The 23335-nt window shown below is 41.2% G+C and overlaps 1 long non-coding RNA gene across 7 annotated transcripts in view; it reads left to right on the top strand.

Moving 5' to 3' along the window:
* Positions 1-23335, top strand: part of LOC103010051 (uncharacterized) — a 133660-nt gene that overhangs the window by 60528 nt on the left and 49797 nt on the right. The gene's annotated exons all lie outside the window — the stretch shown is intronic.

A 23335-nucleotide genomic window follows, 5' to 3' on the forward strand; every position in this document is an offset into this window, starting at 1 on the left:
AAAAATGTTACTCCATCTGGAATTTATCATGGCAAAAGGTATAAGGTTTGGATCCAACTTAAAATTTTCCCCCCAGAGGACTGCTCGGTTGTTTGCACACCATTTATTGGATAAGCCATCTCTCTCCACTGATAAAAGATGCCATTTTATCTTATACTAAATGTCTTTTTGTATCTGAGTCCATTTCTGTTCCACTGAGCTGCCTGTCTGTTCAGGTACCATGCCTTTTTAATTATTGTAGCTTTACATTTTACTATATAACACAGCTAGGCAACCCTTGCTTCCCTTTTTCAGGATTTTCCTGCATACACTTGCTTGTTTATATTTCCATATTAATGTTATAATCAACTTGTATCATTTTTTAAAAAAACTTTTTTAAAATTGAGTTGTTTTTTTTTTTACATGTATAGGTAATTTAGGAAGAATGACATTTTTATTTTTATTTTTATTTTTTTTAATTTATTTTATTCATTTATTTTTGTCTGCATTGGGTCTTCTTTGCTGCGCGTGGGCTTTCTCTAGTTGTGGCGAGCCGGGGCTACTCTTGGTTACGGTGCACAGGCTTCTCATTGCGGTGGCTTCTCTCGTTGCAGAGCACGGGCTCTAGGCACGCGGGCTTCAGTAGTTGTGGCACGTGGGCTCAGTAGTTGTGGCTCGCAGGCTCTAGAGCGCAGACTCAGTAGTTGTGGCGCACGGGCTTAGTTGCTCCGTGGCATATGGGATCTTCCCGGACCAGGGCTCGAACCCATGTCCCCTGCATTGGCAGGCAGATTCTTAACCACTGCGCCACCTGGGAAGCCCAAGAATGACATTTTTATAAAGCCTTTTTACTTAAAATCATGGATATCCTTCCCTTTGTTCAAGTCTTCTTTTTGAACCTCAGTAGCTTTAAAAGTTTATTCTTAGGAATTCAATCGTTTTGTTGCTAATACAAATGGGGTCCTTTCTTCCATTATATTTTCTAACTGTTGTTTCAAGGACTTTTAAAAGCCAAAGAAAAAATTTATTCTTATCTCAATAAATGGAATTTTCTAAACCATCGTAAGTAACCATAGCACTTGTAATTTAATTCTGTTCAAAATATTTCAAAAGGAAAAAAAAATCGCAAATTCATACAAGTAAAAGGATATTAGGAACAGACTAAAATATCCTTTTAAAACTATTTATTGATTCACATATAAAATGAATAAATAGAATCCACATAATTTTCTTGTTCTCACAAATCACTCACTGTTCATCTTTTGCCTAGTAGGGCGCGCAGATTGTTTTTGCTCAGTGCTGCTTAGGGAGCTCTGCTAATTACTTACCTCTCCCCAGGTGTAGGCTGGCAGCTCAGCTATTCTGATTCTTTCTCACCTAGATCTTAAGAGAGAAACACTGCTGGGGACTAGAGCTTGCAACTCAAGCAGAGGAGACAGATGATGCCTCCCTGCTTTCCCCCCCTGCCAGTTCCCCTCAGCACAGCCTGGGGAAGAAATATGTATCCAGGAAACCACAGTTCTACCCAAACCTGAGAACATTTCCAAGGTTAGCTGGAAAGAAGAAAGAGGAAAGTCTTTTCAGGGGACCTCCATTTTGGTAACCTGGGAGGATGCAGTATGGATGAGCAAGTTGTTCTAAGAGGGGAGCCTGGAGCTGGGAGGTCGCTAGGCTGTGTAGCCTTAGGGTGGAGTTTTCCTTTAGTGAGTGGTCACATTCTAGTCTTGGGTCTCATTCTTAGAACCGAGTTGGTTGGCTCTCTGACTTTGGAAGAATCACTGATTGGGCTGCGAGAGGAAAGAGTAGGGTGACTTCTCACCTCTCCTTTCAGGCAGGGGAGGAACTGGAGGCCATAATTTCCCCTTTCTGACACCTGAACAGCGTTCTTATAGGCAGAAACCCTACCGATCCCATTGCTTGGGTTAACTGGTGGCCCCTGTGTTTATTGAAAGACAATCAAGAGGCCTTCTGCAGAGTAACACTAACAAGGAGTAGAAGGGTTACGGAGTGTTCACCCCTGTCTCTGCCATGTACATGGATTCCCTTATTTTAATCCTCACAACAGCCCTGTAAGTTAAATATTTCTGTTATTTTCAACTCACAGGTGAGGAACGTCAGGTTCAGGGAAATTAAGATGGCAAAAGACAGAGTCAGGATTTGAAATCAAGTGTCTGCCTTTGATGATCAAGCTTTGTACCACTATACTTGGCTCTTATGAAAATTAATGGTAAACCTCAATATTTGGAAATAAGGATGAGCAAAGGAGTTAAAGTTGTTTCTATATACTGAGTACTTCTTCCTATACTTTTACGTATTAACATTTATTCTAAAATGTGGGTTTTACATCTATAGGCAGAGCTCATGTCAATGAGAGTAGTTGTAAACTCCACTCAAAGGCATATAATATTTTGTTCAAGTGATAGATATACTCACAAAGACATTGAAACATAAATAACAGATCAGCTAGCATGTTTATTCTACAGTGCTCTGAAGACTGTTCTACTTGTGACTATAATTCTCTACTCATAGTTTATTACATTCTTCCAGAGATGTCAGATGTGTGTGTATGTGAGTGAGTGAGTGTGTGTGTATGTGAGTGAGTGTGTGTGTTTATGAATAATATGATTTCCTTGTGGGTGCGAATTTCACCCTCTCTGTGATTCCTGTGCCCTAACCATATTGCTAGGCAACACCAAGAAACACACAGCCCACATTCTCCTAACTCCTTTTGACGTTCCACAAATGGACTTTTGCTTTTCTGTGCAAGCAGAGTCACACCAGTGGGTTTAGAATTTTGGACTTTTAAGTCATCAGGTGTCCACGCAGATCTAGACCAAGTGACCATAACTATCAGAAACTGGCAGAAAAGAGGAAGAGCTGGCATAAGGGACTTGCACATATTTGTTTTAAGTCTTTAGCTGATAATTCATTAGTGAAATCAAATGTGATTCTTGTAGGTGACATGAAGGAGAGAGAGGGTGCTGGCTTCCTTCTAAAGTACTCCTAGGACTTGGAGGGTAATTGGGTAAGGAATACTCTTCATGATACTGGTGACGTCAACATACACAATTCGCCAGATGCAAATCGGCTGCACATCTCCTTGGTCAACATAGAGATTAGTATTTTCAGGTCCGTCTCTAGAGCTTAGCAGAGCACAGTGAATGGATCCTGTGTCACAAGCTAAAGTCACTTAGAGCCCTCCTGCTCTCCGTTTCTAGAGAAAGGTCAGAGAGAGGCTTCAGTAGGCTGAAAAATGCCAGAATTGGGCCTGCAGTGGACAAATGCTTAGCACTTCATTAGGACATAAAAGATCTCTTGGTTTTTCCCCATCCTCTCAGGGAACCACAGGAAGCAGAATTTTCAGGTCTTTACACGGCTGACAGACATGACTGAAGAAGTAGCACTGCCCAAGTCAGAAAGTCTGTGATGGCGCACTGAGCTGACACTCAGCCTGTGAAAGCAAATATCACATTACAGTACCTTAGTTGTAGGCTTAAGAAACTGCAACATTTTTGCCAGTTGGGAGATAAAAATGAAATGGAAATGGGGCCACTGGTAAGAACTAAACGTATGGGAAAATATGGTTGTATTAGTTATCTAAGTCTGCGTAACAACTTCCCCCAAAGCTTAGCAGTTTAAAACAATAATAAACATTCCTACACATGGTTTCAATAGGTCTGGAATGGAAGAGTGCCTTAGCTTGGTTCTGTGTCATGATCTCGTATGAGCTCGCAGTTAAGATGACAGCCAAGGCTGCAGTCGTCTGAAGGCTTGACTGGGGCTGGAAAATCCACTTTCAAGATGGTTTAATTGCATGACCTGCAAGTCATTGCTGGCTTTTAGCAAGAGGATTTAACAGCTAAACATGTGACTTCCTACGTGTCCTCACAACATGGTAGCTGCCTTCTCCAGAGTGGATGACCCAAGAGAGAGCAAGACAGAAGCCACGATGTCTTTTGTAACCTAGCATGAGAAGTCACACTCCACCATCTCCACAATATCCTACAGGTTATACAGGTCACTCCTATTCACTATGGGCGGGGACAACATATGGGTGTGAACGCCAGGAGGTGGGAATCACTGGGGCTGGCCATCAAGTGATAGAGACATATCTGTGCATACAAGATTGAGAAGAAATTCATGTGTTGATTGAGTGATTGACTGCTCTAGGGCAGAGGTCTCAATGCAAGCGGCAAGCAGTTCTATAACAGACTCACCTGAGGAGCTTTAACCATGGTTTCCCTGCCCCACCCTAACCCCCAATATTCTGATTAAATCAGAGATGATACCCAGATTTGGGAACTACTGGATTACATGACCACCAAGGTCAAGTCCCACCTTAATCCTGTTCGCCAAACTTTCCTATCGTTTACCTAGTGTTACCTGGGGAGTTTGTTAAAAATACAGATTTCCATGCTGCACCTCTAGCTTCATGAATCAGAGTCTCCAGGGAGGGGCCTAAAAATCTGTATTTCTGCTTAATTTTTAAAATTCTTGACCAGGTCATACATTGAACATGATTAGAAATCCCAAAAGATATAAAAGAATGTCATTGAAAAGTCCCCTTTCCAACCTTGTCCTCCCAACATCCCAATTCACCTTCTGGAGGAGGTGATGAGTGTTGCTGGATTTTTTTGGTATGTGTATATTCCTCCAGCAATATGTGAATATATAACACATGTAAGGTAAATATATTTACTTTCCATATATATGTGTGTATGTATATATGTGTGTGTGTGTGTGTGTGTGTGTATTTTTTAAAGAAAAATCCAAAGAGTATACAGTGAAAAGCCAGTTCATTCCTGGTCCTGATCTCCATTTCTCTTCTTCAGAATCAGTCAGATTCAAACGCTTTTCCCAGTTTTTTGTGTGTCTCTTTCAGAGATAGAACTCTGTCATTTTAACAAGTGACTCAAGTCATTCTTATAATCTGGTGGGTTTGCGACACCCTGATCTTTCCAAGTAACTTGAAACAGCTAGAAAACTTCACTTGGTTACGCTTGAGTTGTATGAAATGCATTTAGTTGGATTCTATCCTGGATGTTATACTTAGTTTTGTGGATTTAACCATTATTTTCAAAGGCCTACTATGTGCCGGGCCCAGGCGGCGGTGAACAACGAACCCAGCTCACAGGCGCTCACGATCTGATAGAGGAAACAGCCACTTTCAGCCCGAGTGTTATGAGGAAGGTGCACGTGGGGACCACAGCAGCTGCTGGCACTGGCGGTGAGGGGGGCGTCCTGAAGGAAGGGCTTTCCACCCTGAGGCAAAAGGGATGATGAGGTGGTGCAGACCAGGTACATGGAGAAGGAAAGTATTCCTGGCAGAGGAAAAAAGAAAGATGCAAAGGCTTTAAGTTTCGATCCAGTCTGCTGCTCTCGGCAACCGAAAAGCAAAGCATTGTGGTGTTTGTGTGCAGGAGAAGTTCAAGATAAAATGAGGGAGGTTGGGACTTCCCTGGTGGCGCAGTGGTTAAGAATCCGCCTGCCAATGCAGGGGACATGGGTCCGAGCCCTGGTCTGGGAAGATCCCACATGCTGTGGAGCAACTAAGCCCATGTGCCACAACTACTGAGCCTGTGCCCTAGAGCCCGCGAGCCACAACTACTGAGCCTGCAAGCCACAACTACTGAGCCCGTGCGCCTAGAGCCCGTGCTCCGCAGCAAGAGAAGCCACCGCAATGAGAAGCCCGCGCACCACAATGAAGATTAGCCACCGCTTGCTGCAACTAGAGAAAGCCCGCGCACAGTAATGAAGACCCAACGCAGCCAAAAATAAATACATAAATAATTAATTTTAAATATATATATTAAAAAAAATGAGGGAGGTAAACTGGGATCAAAATAAGATAGGAAAAAATAAGTCAGGCATTAAGCTTGGGAATGATATAACCAGTGTTTAAAAGAAATGAGTTGGAAGGGGGTGGGAGTGGAGTCAGGGAAATAACTGAGGAGACCGGGACTGGCTTGAATTAGACGGCCATGGTAGGGAGGGAGAAGACGGCAGACATTTTAAAGTTACTTAAAAGGCAGATTCAGCAAGAGTTGGTGATGGATTGAAAGGGTTGTAACTGGGACAGCCCCAGATTTCTATGATGGGCAGTCAGGTGTTTTCACTTCAACCGGGAACACAGGTGGGAAAGCGCTTTGGGAAAAGGGATTTGGGAGAATGAAGGATTGAGTTTGACATTTTCAGTCCGAGGAATAAAGGAGAGCTAAATTAAAGTCTGCAGTCCGACTGAGAAATGAGTCGTTTGGTGGTAGCTGGTGGCAGGACAGGCATCTCCTAATTCCTCTTTAAACCTTATTGAGTTTGCATCTCGGCCTCCACCCCTGCTTTTTCCCTGCCCCCCACACTCCCGACGCCCCTCCTAAAGCAGGCTGAGCCTAGTGGTCTTTTCCTCCTCTCTGCATCCTCCAGAGTGGAGGGGTCCGAAGGATGGTCCTGCGTTGTAAGCTGCCGTGTTTACAAAATTCAGGAGCTGGTGTGTTAGGTTCTGTAAAAAGAAAATACTCTTAAGGTGCTTATAAACCATCACCTAATGGTTTCATGTTTACCAGAATAGTGTACAGCACGGATTCTGACTCTCTTTAGTTTCTCGTTTACTCTGGGTACTAATGATATACCTCTTTAGTACTGCACTGGCCACCGATTGCACTATGGATGTGTTTGTAATAATGTAAGCCTGCAGTCATAGTTTCCTTTGCCATTTGCACTTATTAACTCCTTTCGCTGGAATTAATAGAACTTAAGCAAGTTAGATATTGGAAAATACGCACCTTTGCTTTGTGCTGTGAACAACCAGCCAGAGGCATTTCAAATTGTGAGGGTGACTAAGAAAATAAGATCTTTGCTAATGTGCAGAGAAATCTGAAGAATTTTATCCATCCTTCGGTTCTCTCTAAATGGCTCATTGTATGCTATCTGTAACGGCTCTAGGACAGATTTCTCTCTGAACTTCACAGCATGGGTGGAAGAGAGTAATTTGGCCTTTATTTTTTCCTGGCAGTCGGTGCCGGTCCATTTATATGGTATGTTCACAGGAGAGCTGACAAGTGTTGAAAGGTTTTATTCGATATGCATTTTTTTTTAAAGTAGAAACAAATCCGTAAAAATAGGTACGTTTAAGCTAGTTTTCCTAGTTATTCTTAAGACCATAACCAGTTCAGTTTCATTAAGGAGTTCCACCTCAAATAGACTAACTAGCTATGTTAAACAGTCTGGGCTATGTTTAATATTCATGATAAAACCGTGTACTGTATGAACAGTTTTTAATGATATAAATGCAAAATCACATTATTTTTCTGTGTAACTTGTAAAAGCCATTCCTTCTAAAATGGGGCTGCTTATGCTAATTTGTTATAGTTAGTGAGTTGCAGGCAGCTCTGTGAATTTACTTTTCTTGGCAGTTCTAGAATATCCTGCCATAACACATACTGAAAAACTGTTTGATGGGTTATGAAAATCTGGATGTACTAAAGGTACATCTTGTGCAAACCGTAAAATAAATACATGATTACATTTAAAAATCTGTTATCTTATCAGGTTAAGGAAATTGTCATTATAACAACCCAAGGAAAATTAAACCATTTTCAACGGAAGATATACTTTCCCTTTGTACATCCTGTAAATATTTTTAATATCCAATGCTGGCTCAATTTTGCTGGTCTTTCTGGAAAAAAAACCCCCCAAAACTGCCAGCTGGAGGTAAAATGGATTCCCCCTAGAACCTATTTTGGAGATAGGTAACACCTCATGGCTTTAGTTGATATTCTGAATAAAGTGTAAGAAATGCTAGTTGTCAGGATTATTGGTATAAAATATATTTTGAAATTTTCAGCATTATTTCTAAGCAAGCCAGCCAAGTTCTATTATTTCAAGGATGTTGAATTCTGGGTCTGTCAATATTACTGTTGCCACTGATACATGATTGCTTCATTCGTAATAAATGAATAAGCTATATAATTTGGTTTGGTGCTGTGCTAGCTATACCTTCCCAACTCCTTTGAGACAGCCTCGACCTCCAGGAGCTTAGATTTCTAACACATGAAAAGATGTTGGGGAGAAACAAAGGCAATTCATTTGTCCACTTATTCAACAAATGTATATTGAGAATGTACTATGTACAAGGCCCCTTGTTACACTTTCTTCCGGCCTGGGGAATATATTGTGGCAAATAGGAGAGATTTGGTTCATATCCTTGTATTCTATCGGGGAGACAAAACATGAAACGACAAATCATACAATTAATTATTTAATAATTAGGGGAAGTGTTTCAAAAGATACCTGCAGGGTGGGTTGAGGGCAGATATCTGGAGGCCGGTGGAGGAACAGCCTTCTTTTTTTTTTTTAATATATATATATATATATATATATTTTAAATATTTATTTATTTTATTTTTAGTTGTCTTGGGTCTTCGTTTCTGCGCGAGGGCTTTCTCTAGTTGGGGCGAGTGGGGGCCACTCTTCATCGCGGTGTGCAGGCCTCTCACTATCGTGGCCTCTCTTGTTGCGGAGCACAGGCTCCGGACGCGCAGGCTCAATAACTGTGGCTCACGGGCCTGGTTACTCCGCGGCATGTGGGATCTTCCCAGACCAGGGCTCGAACCGGCGTCCCCTGCATTGACAGGCAGACTCTCAACCACTGCGCCACCAGGGAAGCCTGAAACAGGCTTCTTTTTAAAGGAGTTCTTGAAGTTTAAATTGTGTTTGGAATGAACTGGGATAAAATCTTAATTGTGTCAAGTTTAAAAAAAAAATTATTGTATTTAAAGGTAAAGAGTCAAAAGATCTCTAAGATAAATATGGTGTAGTTTGGTAATAATATTATATAGCCAGGAATATGTCCGTGCAGGTGCCGAAGACAATTTCCTACCACTTGAGGAAATGATTTTTAATCTTAGGGTAAAAGTAAGATATTATATTCCACTTAAGAAGGAGGAAAAATGGATAAGAAATGCAGATGGCCAATTAACTTCTTCAGTCAAACCTCATGCCCATGATAAAAAATGTAAAGCTTAACGTTAAAAAAAAAAACCTTTGACATGCTTATATGTTTGTAAAAGCTTCAAATTGATTAAAATTCTTCAGTGACAAGGTTAGGTTCCTTGATCAGTGAATGTTCTCATATATTTCTAAGCAAAATGGAATGATTTTATTTGAAGCTGAGACATAAGGACAGAGTTGTACAAGGAAAGCCTAAATTGACTAAGAAAAGTCAAATATATAATTTAAATGATTTTTGCAATTTACTCTTTCAATAATAAATTTCACCCAAACCTAATTAATTTTCAATTTCTAGCACAAGGTGCAGTTTTAGAAAATGTGTCATTAAAGAGATATACAACCAGGGACTTCCCTGGTGGCGCAGTGGTTAAGAATCTGCCTGCCAATGCAGGGGACATGGGTTCGAGAAGATCCCACATGCCACGGAGCAACTAAGCCCGTGCGCCACAACTACTGAAGCCCTCTCACCTAGAGCCTGTGCTCCGCAACTAGAGAAGCCACCGCAATGAGAAGCCCGCACACTGCAACGAAGAGTAGCCCCCACTCGCCGCAACCAGAGAAAGCCTGCGTGCAGCAATTAAGACCCAAGGCAGACAAAAATAAATTAATTAATTTTAAAAAAAGAGAGATAAATAACCAGAAGTAAAGTAAATGTAATCATCTACTAGGCTTAGATTGGGTAAAAAGAGTAATTTACGCTTACTCAGTACTATTTGAATAGGTAATATGTACATTATTTTTTTTTAAACGTTATGAATTGTACATTTATTTGGTTCAACAAACATTTTCTTGAGCATCTACTAAGTATTAGGTTTGATGAGGGGCACTGGGGATACATAACATCTGCCCTTGGAGAAGTCTCAAGCATAGCAAGTCAACTCTGTACCTTGTAACATTATGGAGGGTGCAGAGCACTATGGGGGAGGAATTTTTAATCCACCTTTTAGGTAATAAGTACATTATTGAAAAAAAAAATCAAGGAATCCAAAAATTATATATCTCATCCCATCCTGTTCTCCATCCACCTAATTCTCAACCATCCTAGACCGTGCACAGAGACGGCACACCCTGGAAGTTATTATTACTTGTGTGTGTGTATACATGAGTTCTTTAGCACATATGAGCAAATTTCGATATGGGCTTCTTTCTTTTTACACAAAAGGTAAAGTCCTGAGTACACTGTTGAGCCTTCACTTTTTTCTCACTTATTTCTTGGAGATCTTTTTGTATCAATATGCAAATCCTTTCACTTTTGTTTTTTCATGTACAGCTGTATCGTATTACACTGTATGGATGTACCATAATTTATTTGACATTCGGGTTGTTTTTAATAAACAGTTCTGCAGTGAACAACCTTATGGGTGGTTACTTCCCAAGTATACCCAGAAAGGTAGAATTGCTAGTCAAAGATACAGTCGTTAGACATTTTAGTAGCTATTGCAAAAATGCCCTGTGTTTGTACTAATTTAGACATTGCACTCATTTACCCTTCCATCAGCAATATATGAGAATGTTTATTTTCCATTTGGTGTTATCGATCTTTTAGGTTTTTTTGGTGAGTGATTGGAGAAAAATGGTATCTCAATTTTTCATTGTTTATCTCTTTTAAGATTTTCTATTGGACTGTTAGTCCTTTTTCCCCCTTATTTGAAAAAACTCTTTTATATTAGGAAGGTAAGATCTTCATTAGTAATATGAGTTGGAAATATTTTTATCTTACATTCTCATTTGTTTTTTGACTTGCTGGGGATGGCTTTTAACACAAAAGTTTTATTTTTATGTAATTGAATTTATCAGTATTTTCTTTTATGGCTTTTGGATTCGACTCATTGTTGGAAAGGGCAACTCTACTCCAAGATCATTAAGAGAGCATCCTGTTTTTCTTCTAGGGCTTGAGTACTTTTCATTGTGTGTCTTCAAATATTTTATCCATTTGGAAATTTTCCTGGAGAAAGATATGAATTTTCCCCCTAGAATGTTACCCAGTTATCTCAATGTCAAGTATTGAATTGTCCATGTTTCCACACTGTTTTGTGATGTCATTTTCATCTCATATCTATTTGGATCAATTTCTGAACTTTTAAAAATATACATATTTTTATACATTTCAACTCTTAAAAATGTTCCCATGCTGTTTCTGTGTTCAGGCTCCTTTTAGGTAACTTCAGTGTTTACTTTTTTTTTTTAATTTTAAATATGCTTTTTTCCTCTTAACAAAGCTTTGCATTAGTTGCTTCCTTGAGCAACATCTCTAGAAATTTACACAGAATAAAAAATGTGCTTGCAATTATGTGAAAATATTATTCGCATCAGAACTAATTCTGCAAAAGCTGAATTCTTGCGAAAAAGAAAAATCTATTTCAAGTGAACTTCCCTCAGTCCCAGGGAACCTCCATATACTCAGGTCAGAAATATTTCTTTACTATACATAATGTATTTTAAAGTATTTAAAGATGGATCAATTGGGCAAAGAGTTGGAAGAAAGGGTTTTAGATCTACCTCAGAATCTCTTGGTGAGGTTACTTAGAGACTTATCCTTAAATCACATTTATTGCAGGCTGGTTTTGTCACTTTTTAAAAATATTTTTAAATTGGAAACAACAGCGGGCTGGTTATATAATACTTGTAATGGCAGGATTTTAGGGAAAATATCAGGCCTGCAGGCTTTAGATAATCACATGCAAAGTCACGTGTGAGAGTAGGAAATGGGGAAGAGCAGTGCTATGTCTGATTATTTACTTTCTAGGGGTGCACACAGATTATTTCTGGTTTAATCTGGAAGATTATATAGCCGAGAATAAAGATCCCATAGACTTCTGCAGACGCCAGAATCTCACCAGTTGGTTTTAAACCTGAGGCACATAGGCTGCATTAGACACTGGACCACCCGCTCATGTCCTATTCCTGACTTTCTTGAATCAAATAAGGTCTTTTTGAAAAGCTTGAAATTAGTATTCATATAAACAGGGAAATGCTGAAACCAGCTGGCATTCTGTAGATGAAATCACTAGAACAGGAACTTGGAATAGTTTTTCTTCCTGATTATTTTGCTAGGTCGTCACCATAAATGGCCCCAACTTGGGTCAACCCTCTGACTCTTCCTGGGGAAGACATCCACCTAAGTATTTTACAGTGTGTATTAAATTATTTTAAAACATATACTGTGTTTAACATAGACATGGCTATATATAAAAATAAAACGTCTATTTGGCAATCAGGGAAGAATGACATAGAATGCTAGAAAAAAGAGGAAGCAGTTTCATTACTATCAGACGTGGAGTACAACTTAGTCTTAGCTAGATCTCATTTAAGAAATGGAAACAAAAAAAGAAATCCAATTTACTTCCTAAGTTTGTATCAGAATATCTTTTCTTCTTCAGAATATTCATCCTGAAACTTAAATGAACGCATCAAAAATGCAAGTCCAATCTCCTCTAGGAAACTTAATATGATCACTTGAGAAAAATGTCTCATTAACTATACCCTGAATAGTTTTTGCCCATAACTAATAACATGTGTAAACAGAAATACAGGAAGTCAAAATTAATTTTAAACGTACTCAGTAAATGAACAGCTCTCTATTTTTCATAATCTAAAGGGAGAAAAAAAAAAAGCGTTACTGAGAAAATATCCAAATTTCTTTGAAAGAAAGTTTATTGAATATTAGCACCGAACTCCTTTCTTGTGTGAAATGATTGACCAATGTGTGAATTTTTTTCTGAGAGTAAGGATATAGGCATTTCAAAATTGGGATTAGGAGCCTGGATGATTTAAGTGCCCTGTGTAATTAAATGTGCTTCTTTGCTCTACAAATAGCATTTTGTTGGGCTTACCGATACAATAGTGAGATAACCTATAGGAGGTAACTTGTGATGACACTATGGTCACTATGCAGTTGGTAAGAAGCATTGGTTGATGGTTACTATTGATGAATGAAGAAATTATTGGAATAAGAGGGAAGGCGAGAACAGCTGTAAAGTTGCTAGCGTGAGGCAAAGAATGAATGAAGCAGTGGATAACAGTGATTATTTGGTGGTAAAGCACTGAAGGCAAGGATTACAGTTGATATTTCTTTTTTTAACCTTTAGCACCTCATACGGCTTTCATTGTTTGCTAATTTTGTTGCCTGAGCAGCATAAATCTCCCTGTTTGATTCCTTTTTAGTGGTTCTTTATTAAAACTGCCTATGAGAAATGAAAATTGAAAAGGTTTTTTTTCTTTTTTCTTTTTTTTAAGGAAAGGAAGACTGGGGTAAGGTCAAATTACTGTTTGGTTAGTGTATAACAGGAAACAATTACATGAATTGAAAACTTCCTTTCCTGATATTTCAGATATGCTAGGGTTTGTGTTTTTTAAATTAATGGATGTATTAAGCACCTTCTGTGCTTAAGGGGTAAGACTTGGTACCTACTGTTTAAGCAAATTATTTCATTTGAGTGACAAAGTTCATGCTCCCTTATACGTAACATAAGTGTAGTATAGTTAAGTCTATACTAAGTGTCTAAGAGGATTCAGGTCACAGAATTACGTGAACTGTCAGCGCAGGAAAGTTTTCTTTCTTTCTTTTTTTTATAAATTTATTTATTTTATTTATTTACTTTTGGTTGCGTTGGGTCTTCGTTGCTGCACGCGGGCTTTCTCTAGTTGCAGTGAGCGGGGGCTACTCTTCGTTGTGGTGCGCGGGCTTCTCACTGCAGTGGCTTCTCTTGTTGCAGAGCACGAGCTGTAGGGGCACGGGCTTCAGTAGTTGTGGCACATGGGCTCAGTAGTTGTGGCTCGCAGGCTCTAGAGCGCAGGCTCAGTAGTTGTGGCGCACGGGCTTAGTTGCTCCGTGGCATGTGCGAGCTTCCCGGACCAGGGCTCGAACCCATGTCCCCTGCATTGGCAGGCGGATTCTTAACCACTGCGCCACCAGGGAAGTCCCAGGAAAGTTTTCTTGAAAGAGATTAAGGTCAGTTCTTTCTCTTCTTCCACGTGTGGCCTATAACTGCCGAGGAATCAGAGAACTGGATTGCTCGTGCTTACAAAAGAACAAAGGGTAGGATTAATGGGATTGGGGAACTTTGTTCACAATCTTGGGAAAAGTGCTTAACATGTCACTGGGGGCACTTGGAGGGTGTGGGGTGTTTGTGTGTGTGTACCCCACCACGATCATATTTTTTCCTGGAATTTTCGCTTTCCGAGTTAGTAGCTAAAGATGCCATAGAAAGAATCGAGGGGGGACAGAGATGGTTTAGGATTACGTTTGAATGAAAAAGTGGTGGTTTCAGAGGGTTCATTGCAGCCCCTGAACCTGGGGAAGGGCCTTCCCCCGGACCCTGTCCGGGGAAACCGTATGAATGTGTCATTCCTCTCAGTGTGAGCGAAGTTGACATTAGAAGGGAATTGAAGAGAGCTCAGGGAAAGACAAAACGGGCCTCCGATTTTGATAGGAATGGAGATAGGGGCAGATACATTTGACGTCATGGGGAGATTCTTTCGCCTCTGAACACATTCTCAACCGGCTCCTTGGAAGTCTTTCCAGTCCTGTGGCATCCTCCAGCTCGTGCCTTAGATTTCTGCTTTCCAGCAGTTACCTAAAAGCACAGCCAGACATTCCTGACTGCTCACTTCTAGCAATAATCTCCTCCTTTGACAGAGCCTCTCATGGTGAGAGTCCCGTCTCCTGCTTTCGACACACATGCCTGCCTCAAATGTTCTTCTGACAGCCAAGGTACAACTCTGAATTCTAGGAATTCGCTGACCCTCTGCTCTGATCCCAGAATGAACAGTCGCCTGAGTCAATACTCAGGTCATTCTTTACAAATGAATACCTCCTGCATCACCCCATGCAGACTGTTCTACCACCGAAACCTTTCTTCTAGACCTGGAATTGCTAGGAATGAACGTTTCTTCAGGGATCTTAGCAAATCTAGAGTCTCCAGGTGTCTGCTAAATCCTACCTCTGTTGAATCATTTTTTTTTTTTTTTTTTCTGTTGAATCATTTTGTTGCTTAGCATGCAATCCTTTTCATTTGTCTGAACTAATTATAGCTGAAAACCTATGACAACTTGCTATGGTCAGTATGTCATCCTGACCCTCACTTAACAAATATCAGAGTTCTAACTATGTGCTGGTGTGCTCTAATGGCCTTCTTTTTTGGGGAAATGAAGGTTGCTGCTATACCAGCATGCTTCTATGTGTGACTTGCCATCACATTTGTACCTCTTAAGACTCTTCTTTATTTTCCAGATATTCTACACTGATCATATGTCACTGCCCTCTAAAAAGTCATCTGAATAGAAACATCATCCCTCCCCCAAATCGACACAGATAGAAACTTATAAAAATAATATATGAAGATGTTCACATACACATATACACATATGTAACTTTTAAATAAAGATTCACAACTAGGAAGTTTTGATAATAGTGATATTGGACACTGACCTAGTGTTTTACCGTTTAACAGCTGTTTTCATATATCTTGTATTGGAGGTCGACTAGCTTAGTAGTTAGAAGTCAGTTCACATCTTGATATGGCGTGGGCTGGGCGTTTAACTTCTCTAAGCCTCAGTCTGATCTCTGGACCTATCTCATAAAGTCATTATGAGGATTTGGTGGAATGACGCTTGTAATGCGTGAAGAGGGTCTAGATCATGGGAAATGTTCAATTCACGTTCCTTATTGTCTGATTTTTTTTCCCCCCACAAACATTCTTGTGCAAAAGTAGGGCATGGGGGATTATCTTCATTTTACCAAGGAGGAAAATCGTGCTCAGAGAGATTTGCTGAAATGACAAGCAATTCTTTAGTTTTTAAACTGAGTTCCAATTGCAGTCTTATTGCCGGCCTGGAAAGGGCCATCAAGTGAGTCCCCAGGGACCTTTCTCTAGGGTGGAGCAAACACACAGGGAACCTGAAACACCCGTTGAACCACTCTTGTGGGATTAAGAGAACCCCTACGGATCTGACCCTGTCAGATCCTCTATAGAGTCGCAGAGCTAATGGCCTCAGTTCAATTTGAGTCAGATGTTAACAAGGCAGGTTCAAATCATTCTTTACTGTTTTTTGGGGGTGCGGGTGGGGGAAATGATGAAAACAACTTATATTAATTTCAGTAACCTTCTCATTTCTAAATGAAACTTACTTGCCTGAGAATTTCTGTGAGTGTGTAGTTGCTTTCAAAACTCAGCTGCCTTAGAACACTCTATGACATAAATCACAGCAAGATCCTTTTTGACCCAACTCCTAGAGAAATGGAAATAAAACCAAAAATAAACGAATGGGACCTAATGAAACTTAAAAGCTTTTGCACAGCAAAGGAAACCATAAAGAAGACAAAAAGACAACTCTCAGAATGGGAGAAAATATTTGCAAATTAAGCAAGTGACAAAGAATTAATCTCCAAAATTTACAAGCAGCTCATGCAGCTCAACATTAAAAAAAACAAACAACCCAATCCAAAAATGGGCAGAAGACCTAAATAGACATTTCTCCAAAGAAAATATACAGATTGCCAACAGACACATGAAAGAATGCTCAACATCATTAATCATTAGAGAAATACAAATCAAAACTACAATGAGATATCATCTCACACCTGTCAGAATGGCCATCATCAAAAAATCTACAAACAATAAATGCTGGAGAGGGTGTGGAGAAAAGGGAACCCTCTTGCACTGTTGGTGGGAATGTAAATTGATACAGCTACTATGGAGAACAGTATGGAGGTTCCTTAAAAAACTAAAAATAGAACTACCATACGACCCAGCAATCCCACTACTGGGCATATACCCTGAGAAAACCATAATTCAAAAAGAGTCATGTACCAAAATGTTCATTGCAGCTCTGTTTACAATAGCCAGGACATGGAAGGAACCTAAGTGTCCATCGACAGGTGAATGGATAAAGAAGATGTGGCACACATATACAATGGAATATTACTCAGCCATAAAAAGGAATGAAACTGAGTTCTCTGTAGTGAGGTGGATGGACCTAGAGACTGTCATACAGAGTGAAGTAAGTCAGAAAGAGAAAAACAAATACCGTATGCTAACACATATATATGGAATCTAAAAAAAAAAAATGGTCATGAAGAACTTAGGGGCAAGATGGGAATAAAGATGCAGACTTACTAGAGAATGGACTTGAGGGTATGGGGAGGGGGAAGGGTAAGCTGGGACAAAGTGAGAGAGTGGCATGGACATATATACACTACCAAATGTAAAATAGATAGCTAGTGGGAAGCAGCCGCATAGCACAGGGAGATCAGCTCGGGGCTTTGTGACCACCTAGAGGGGTGGGATAGGGAGGGTGGGAGGGAGGGAGATGCAAGAGGGAAGAGATGTGGGGACATATGTATATGTATAACTGATTCACTTTGTTATAAAGCAGAAACTAACACACCATTGTAAAGCAATTATACTCCAATAAAGATGTTAAAAAAAAAAAAACACTCAGCTGCCTTGGTTAACGTAGCTTTGCAGAAGGGGCACACACAGAAGCTTGGAACCAATGGCGGGATGCTGGCCGGCCCTTGCCTTATTTGGGCAGGTGTGTTCATCCAGCGACTTTATGTGAGACAGGGCTCCTCTTCTTAAACTACTTGAAAAGTAATGCATCTCATCAGCTTGTGACAAAGATGCACTCTGTGATTCTTCATAGCAGTTTCATTTCTTTTACAAGATTAAAGTTAACGCCTCACAGCACTTGTTGTGTTAACCATTCTTGGGCAAGTAACCCAATTTTCTTTTTCCTAAAATATAGTTTTAAAAACAAATTCATTTCTTTTACAATGAACTGAAATGTTAAAATGTTTCGGCTAGGAGCAGTGTCACCCTTCCTTCTGCTGTACTTCTTGCAAAAGTATTCTTGGACTTCTCAGCTTTAAGAAAGATAGACTATGTCAGTGAAACATTCCCAATAAGTAAAGGGTAATAATTCACATTATTAAAGATATTTTGTTCACTGATGGATTCTGTTAGTGGTAACTTTAATTTATAGGAGTGAAATGTTAGGAGTCCGTTGACCAGCAAAATCTCTGAAATCACCTTGTTGAGAAGACAATTGAAAGGGCAAACATTTGATATGTACCGAAGTTTTTGGTAATGCAGCTATCTGGTAAACTTCAAAGTGGAATCTACAGAGATAGTCTGGAAAGCTAATGTTAAAAGCTTCATAAAATCATAGCTTTGAATTATGATGAAAACACAGTTTAGGAAAATAAGCTGGAAAAACTAGGTTTAATGGTTAGACCACAGATAGAAAAGTATTTAATATAGGCATGATAATCTGCAAAGAATATATGGATAATTTCTACTGGATATTTATTTTTACTTCTGACAATTTCAAAAGAACTACAAAATGCCATAGAAATATAACAGCTTTTCTCTGATTGGTACATGTCCTAGGGCATGTTTTTGCAATAATAGAAATGTTAGTTTTGCTGTCCACAGAAAAAAACCTCAGTTTGGCTAATTTAAGTCTTAGGCACAGAATGATGCCTACCAGAATGACAGGGAGATACTGCACACGTTGCTTCCTGTCCTGAGCATTTGAGTGTTGCTAGGCAACAGTTTAAAAGGCACCACATACCTTTGGTGTGACATTGCCAGGTGTTAAAAAAAAAAAAAAAAAGATACCAGGTAAGCTGAGCTGAGAAGCTAGAAATCCATTGGGAATAAAAGATTCCTGAACGAATCCACACTGAACGAGTGTGGTTTGTGTGCCTGCCTGCATGCATGTGGATGTAGAAACATGAGTTATTAGTAGTCATCCGCAACTTGTTACAGAACATGCAAAACTAATTTTCTTTAAAATATGTGGTCACAAGAGCAACCTTGCCATGAATACCCTACTTGTTTCAACTGTAAGCAGAGAATCGATTTTTTTTTAAGAGGTGAGGGGTTTACAAAACAGCCGTAATAGTAGATTATTCATATCCTCCTCTCCCCAGTTCTGAAAAACCTGGGGAAGAAGGAGATTAAACTGTAGCCTCCAAACCAAGACATCTATAGGAAAAATGAATTAACTTTCATAGGGGTTGCAAATAGAAATAACTTTTTTTTTTTTTTTTTTTTATGTCAAAGCTCCTGGGATTAGTTTTTCTATCAAGATTTTATCCCTAGGGTGAAATTCAGATGCAGAGTTTAAAAGCTGAGGTGGGGTTGTGTTTTCCAAACACATGCCCTTCCCACATGTCCTTCTAACAGTGTGACGATGGCATCCCTCCATCAACAGGTGGGGCCTATGTCCCATTTCCTGGAATATGGGTGGGCCAATGACAGGGCAGAAGGGTTGTCACCTGACTTCCAAAGCTAAGTCATGCAAAGTGACAAAGCTCCTGCTGGGATTCCTTTCTCAGAACTTTGTCTTAGGATCCCTAAGACACACCTGTGAGAGTACCAGCTAGCCTGAAACCACCTTGCTGGAGAGACCACATGGGAGGCTCCTTAGCGACAGTTCTAGCCTCCAGCTGTTCAAGCCTTCTTCCCACCACCAACCTCCAGACACAGGAGAACCCGCCTTCAAACCATCCCTAGCTGGTGCTGAGTGGAGCAGAGACCAGCTGTACCCACTGAGTCCTGCCCAAACTGCAAAGTACTGAGCAAAGTAGTGTTATGCTACTAAGTTTTCTGGTGGTCTGTGATGCATCATTAGAGAACATTAGGATTTGGAGAAAATTTTTTTAGCGTTAAATGCTAAGTAAAAGTTAATAGACCCATAGCAGGGTTGTTTGGTCAGCAAATTAATAAACTGTCATTTACAGTGTTAGTGTCAAGTTTGAAGCAGAAAACCACCTTGTCTTTTTTTTTTTTTTAATTATTTTTATTTTTGGCTGTGTTGGGTCTTCGCCTCTGTGTGAGGGCTTTTCCCCAGTTGCGGCAAGTGGGGGCCACTCTTCATCGCGGCGCGCGGGCCCCTCACCATCGCGGCCTCTCTTGTTGCGGAGCAGAGGCTCCAGACGCGCAGGCTCAGTAGTTGTGGTGCACGGGCTTAGTTGCTCCGCGGCATGTGGGATCTTCCCAGACCAGGGCCCGAACCCGCGTTCCCTGCATTGGCAGGCAGACTCTCAACCACTGTGCCACCAGGGAAGCCCCCACCTTGTCTTGATGAGAGCTGTTGACAAACATGGAACCGTTTGGTTGACGAGCTTCCGTGATATTCTTCTGAAGCCTAACCGTAGTCTAATGTCTTGATTTCTTAATTATGATAATCAAGTGAACAGAGGAAGGCAGAGGATGTAGTGGTCTCTTAGTTGTCTGCTTCTCGTGATTCTCTGGGTTAGGAATTGGGATGGTGCTCAGCTGGGTAGATTTCCTGCTCCATGTGATTTGGTGGGAGTCACTCACTCAGCTGCCTTCAGCTTGTGGCTGGGCTGGGATGGAAGGTCCAAGAAGGCCTCTCTTGCGCATTGCCTCACCACTCATGTGCTGTGTCTCATCACTCAGCAATGTAACCCAAGCTTCTTTAATGCATGGAGGCTGACTTCCCAGAGCGGAAAGCAGAAGCTGCCAGACCTCTTAGGGCTTGAGCGTGAAAGTCCGAGAATGTCACTTCCACTGCATCCTACTGGTTAAATGAAGTCACAAACCAAGTCAAGGGGAGGGAAAAGAGACTCTACCTGTAGAAGGATGGCGTGGCATGCACATACAGGGTGGGAAGAAATTGTTGGCCATTTAGGAGACAAACGGGAAGAGTAATTGGCTCTGAAGAGGGAGAGAGGGGTTCTAATCCTAGCTCTACCACTAACTAGCTGTGTGGTTTTGGCCAAGTCACCTGTTAATGCTTAACTTGTTTGTTCACATGCCAGGTGAGGAGAATGAGCCATGAGCTCCAAGATCCTGTCTAGTTCCAAAAATTTGCCTCTAATCAAGACAGAACCTACATTAGCCTAGAAAGTGAGGGGGGGAGGGTATATAAACAGAAAGACAATTAATGAATTATCCAGTTGTTCTCTTCTGGGCTGTTGTTAGCCTGTGTTTAACCTTTAGCTCTGGACGGGCTAACTAGACTAATCAATCACCATAGGATCTCAGCTTTTGAGGCTTATTCTTCTATCTTCAGGATCTCAGCTTTTGAGGCTTATTCTTCTATCTTCAGGACTTTGCTCCGGGTACAACCTACCTTCCCCTTCCACCTCTTCCTCCTCTTCAGCCTCACGGGGTGGGAAGTCAAAATACTGTTCAGTTTTACACCTGAGTTTTTATCTTTTACAAGGAGCGGGAAGCATTAGGGCTCTGAAGGGAGTTGGAGTAGGGACCCTGGAACTAGGATTTGACAAAATAGTGTAGCCAGTTGAATACCTCTCTGAATATTGTGTTGAACAATCTGCACCTGTTGCAAGATGAGACCTGCCCCCTCACCCCCAAAGTGAACTGAAACAGGTTTTTTTGTGTTTTTAAAAATCTTCAACCATGGGCTTTATACTTTTGAAATGTACAATTCCTTCAGCAAGCAGTCTCAAGAACTTGATTTCAGGAGAACTACAGGTTGCCACAAGGACCCCCCAAACTAGATCTTTGATCATTATTTGGGAGGTTCAGGATGGAAAAGATCTACAGTGGGTACACAGGGTCTTTACCTTAAGGAGCTCATCATTGAGTAAGTTATCAGGTGCCTTCCAATTTGCAGGCCTAAGTTAGACTTAGCAGGTGAGCCCTTACTGGCTATACCTGCTCCAGGAATTTCCACAACAGCATCCAGATACAGGCAGAGCCCTGTGTATCTTACCCCGTTACTCCTTTACCCTAGTCCGTGATTTTTCAAGTTGGGGGTAGGGTGGAGACACTAAAACAATGTGCACTGAGATCTACTGGATCCCAGATGACCATTCTGGCACTAAACTCTCACCCCTCTCGCTACATCTTTCTACTTTATTGCCAGAACTCTTAGGACTCCTCAAATGAGAAAATAGTCATGTTTTTTGGTCACCATAAGCAATATACAAATCCTGATGCTCAAGAATGCAGCTTATGATTACTATCAGAATAATCTGCTAGATCTGCCAGCCACTCCATGTTTTTGGTCTCCATTCTTTCTCTAAGTGCTCTCTGTTATCTCCACCAGCTAGGATCTTCTTATCCTTGCTTCCTTACTATCCCACACCGTCTCCCCTCACAACCTATTTCCAGCGCTTCCATTCTGTCAAAATTTCAGTTTAGGCCCCTACAAATCCAAATGCAGGAAAGATATTCTTTCAAATGTTATGAAGAAACATGTGATCAAAATCAATCCATGAACAGTCACTGTTCTAAAATCTTTGGGGGAGAGGTGTTAAAGATGAACCAGAACTTTAAGACCTCAAAGCAGTAATGCTTTTTGTTATTGGTTCAATTCTCATTGTTCCTTAATCCTTCTCTATGAACCAGGAAATGAAATTTGGGGGTAGAGGAGCAGATCTGAAGCTATTTCCCCATTATATTTGCACCCAGGTTATCAACCTAAAAAAACTGTCCACGGGACAAATATGACAAATGGGGGACAGATGTTCACCTAAGTCCTGTATCAGGAATGCCCCAACTTAGGCCACGACAGCTTCTAAGTCGTGTTAAAAACAACAAAAAGCTAGTTCTCAAGGGACATGTGTCTTAATCGAGGGACCTATGGCATAAGAATATACAAAACTGACATAAGGCACATATTTCAGGTTTTGAATCTAACATCGCGGTCTACATCTAGCCTATATTTTTCTTCGTATGACCATACACAAGAAAGCTGCACAAGAATACCTGTAATTGGGTTACATTAATGGAAGAAGTCGAAGTGCCACTAGAGTTGTATGCGTGACCTGGACTGGCCTCGAAGGCCGGCCGATGGCCGGGTGGGCGCCCTCGGAGGAGAGCATCACTCTGAGCCTGCTACTTCTGCTGGAAGAGACTCTGCCCGCAGAATGCTCTAGAGATGATCATTACTGAAGGGTGTGCTGCTCTGAAGGAACTGCTGAGGTTCATGACACGAAGGAGTTAGTGAGGGTTCCAGAGATTTGCATTTAGACATGAAATGGGGAAATCTGGAGCAGTCCTTTCTGACGTTCCTCTGACAACCCCAAAAGGGCAGGGTGTGCAGCCCGTGACACCCACTTCCTTCCTTTTCCGAGGAAACGCCCCCTCCCGCATCCAGGCCTGCCCGGACCCCCCCGCCCCCCGCCTTCCAGTAGAGCTCGCGGCCTTAGCCGCGCAACAGTTTTCCGACCCCCTCCAAATCCCTACCTGGCGCACGCGCACACAGCACGCGGCCAAGCAGGCGCGGCCGGCTGGGCGAGAGGGGCATGAATTGGCCAAGGCTGCAGCGCTCCCTCGGGGGGCGGGGCAGCGAGGGGGCGTGGTGAGCGCGAGGCCCCGCCTTGCCACTGTAGGCGGTGGGGCCA

This window comes from Balaenoptera acutorostrata, chromosome 10 (genome assembly GCF_949987535.1).
Source record: "Balaenoptera acutorostrata chromosome 10, mBalAcu1.1, whole genome shotgun sequence".
Lineage (NCBI taxonomy): Eukaryota > Metazoa > Chordata > Mammalia > Artiodactyla > Balaenopteridae > Balaenoptera > Balaenoptera acutorostrata.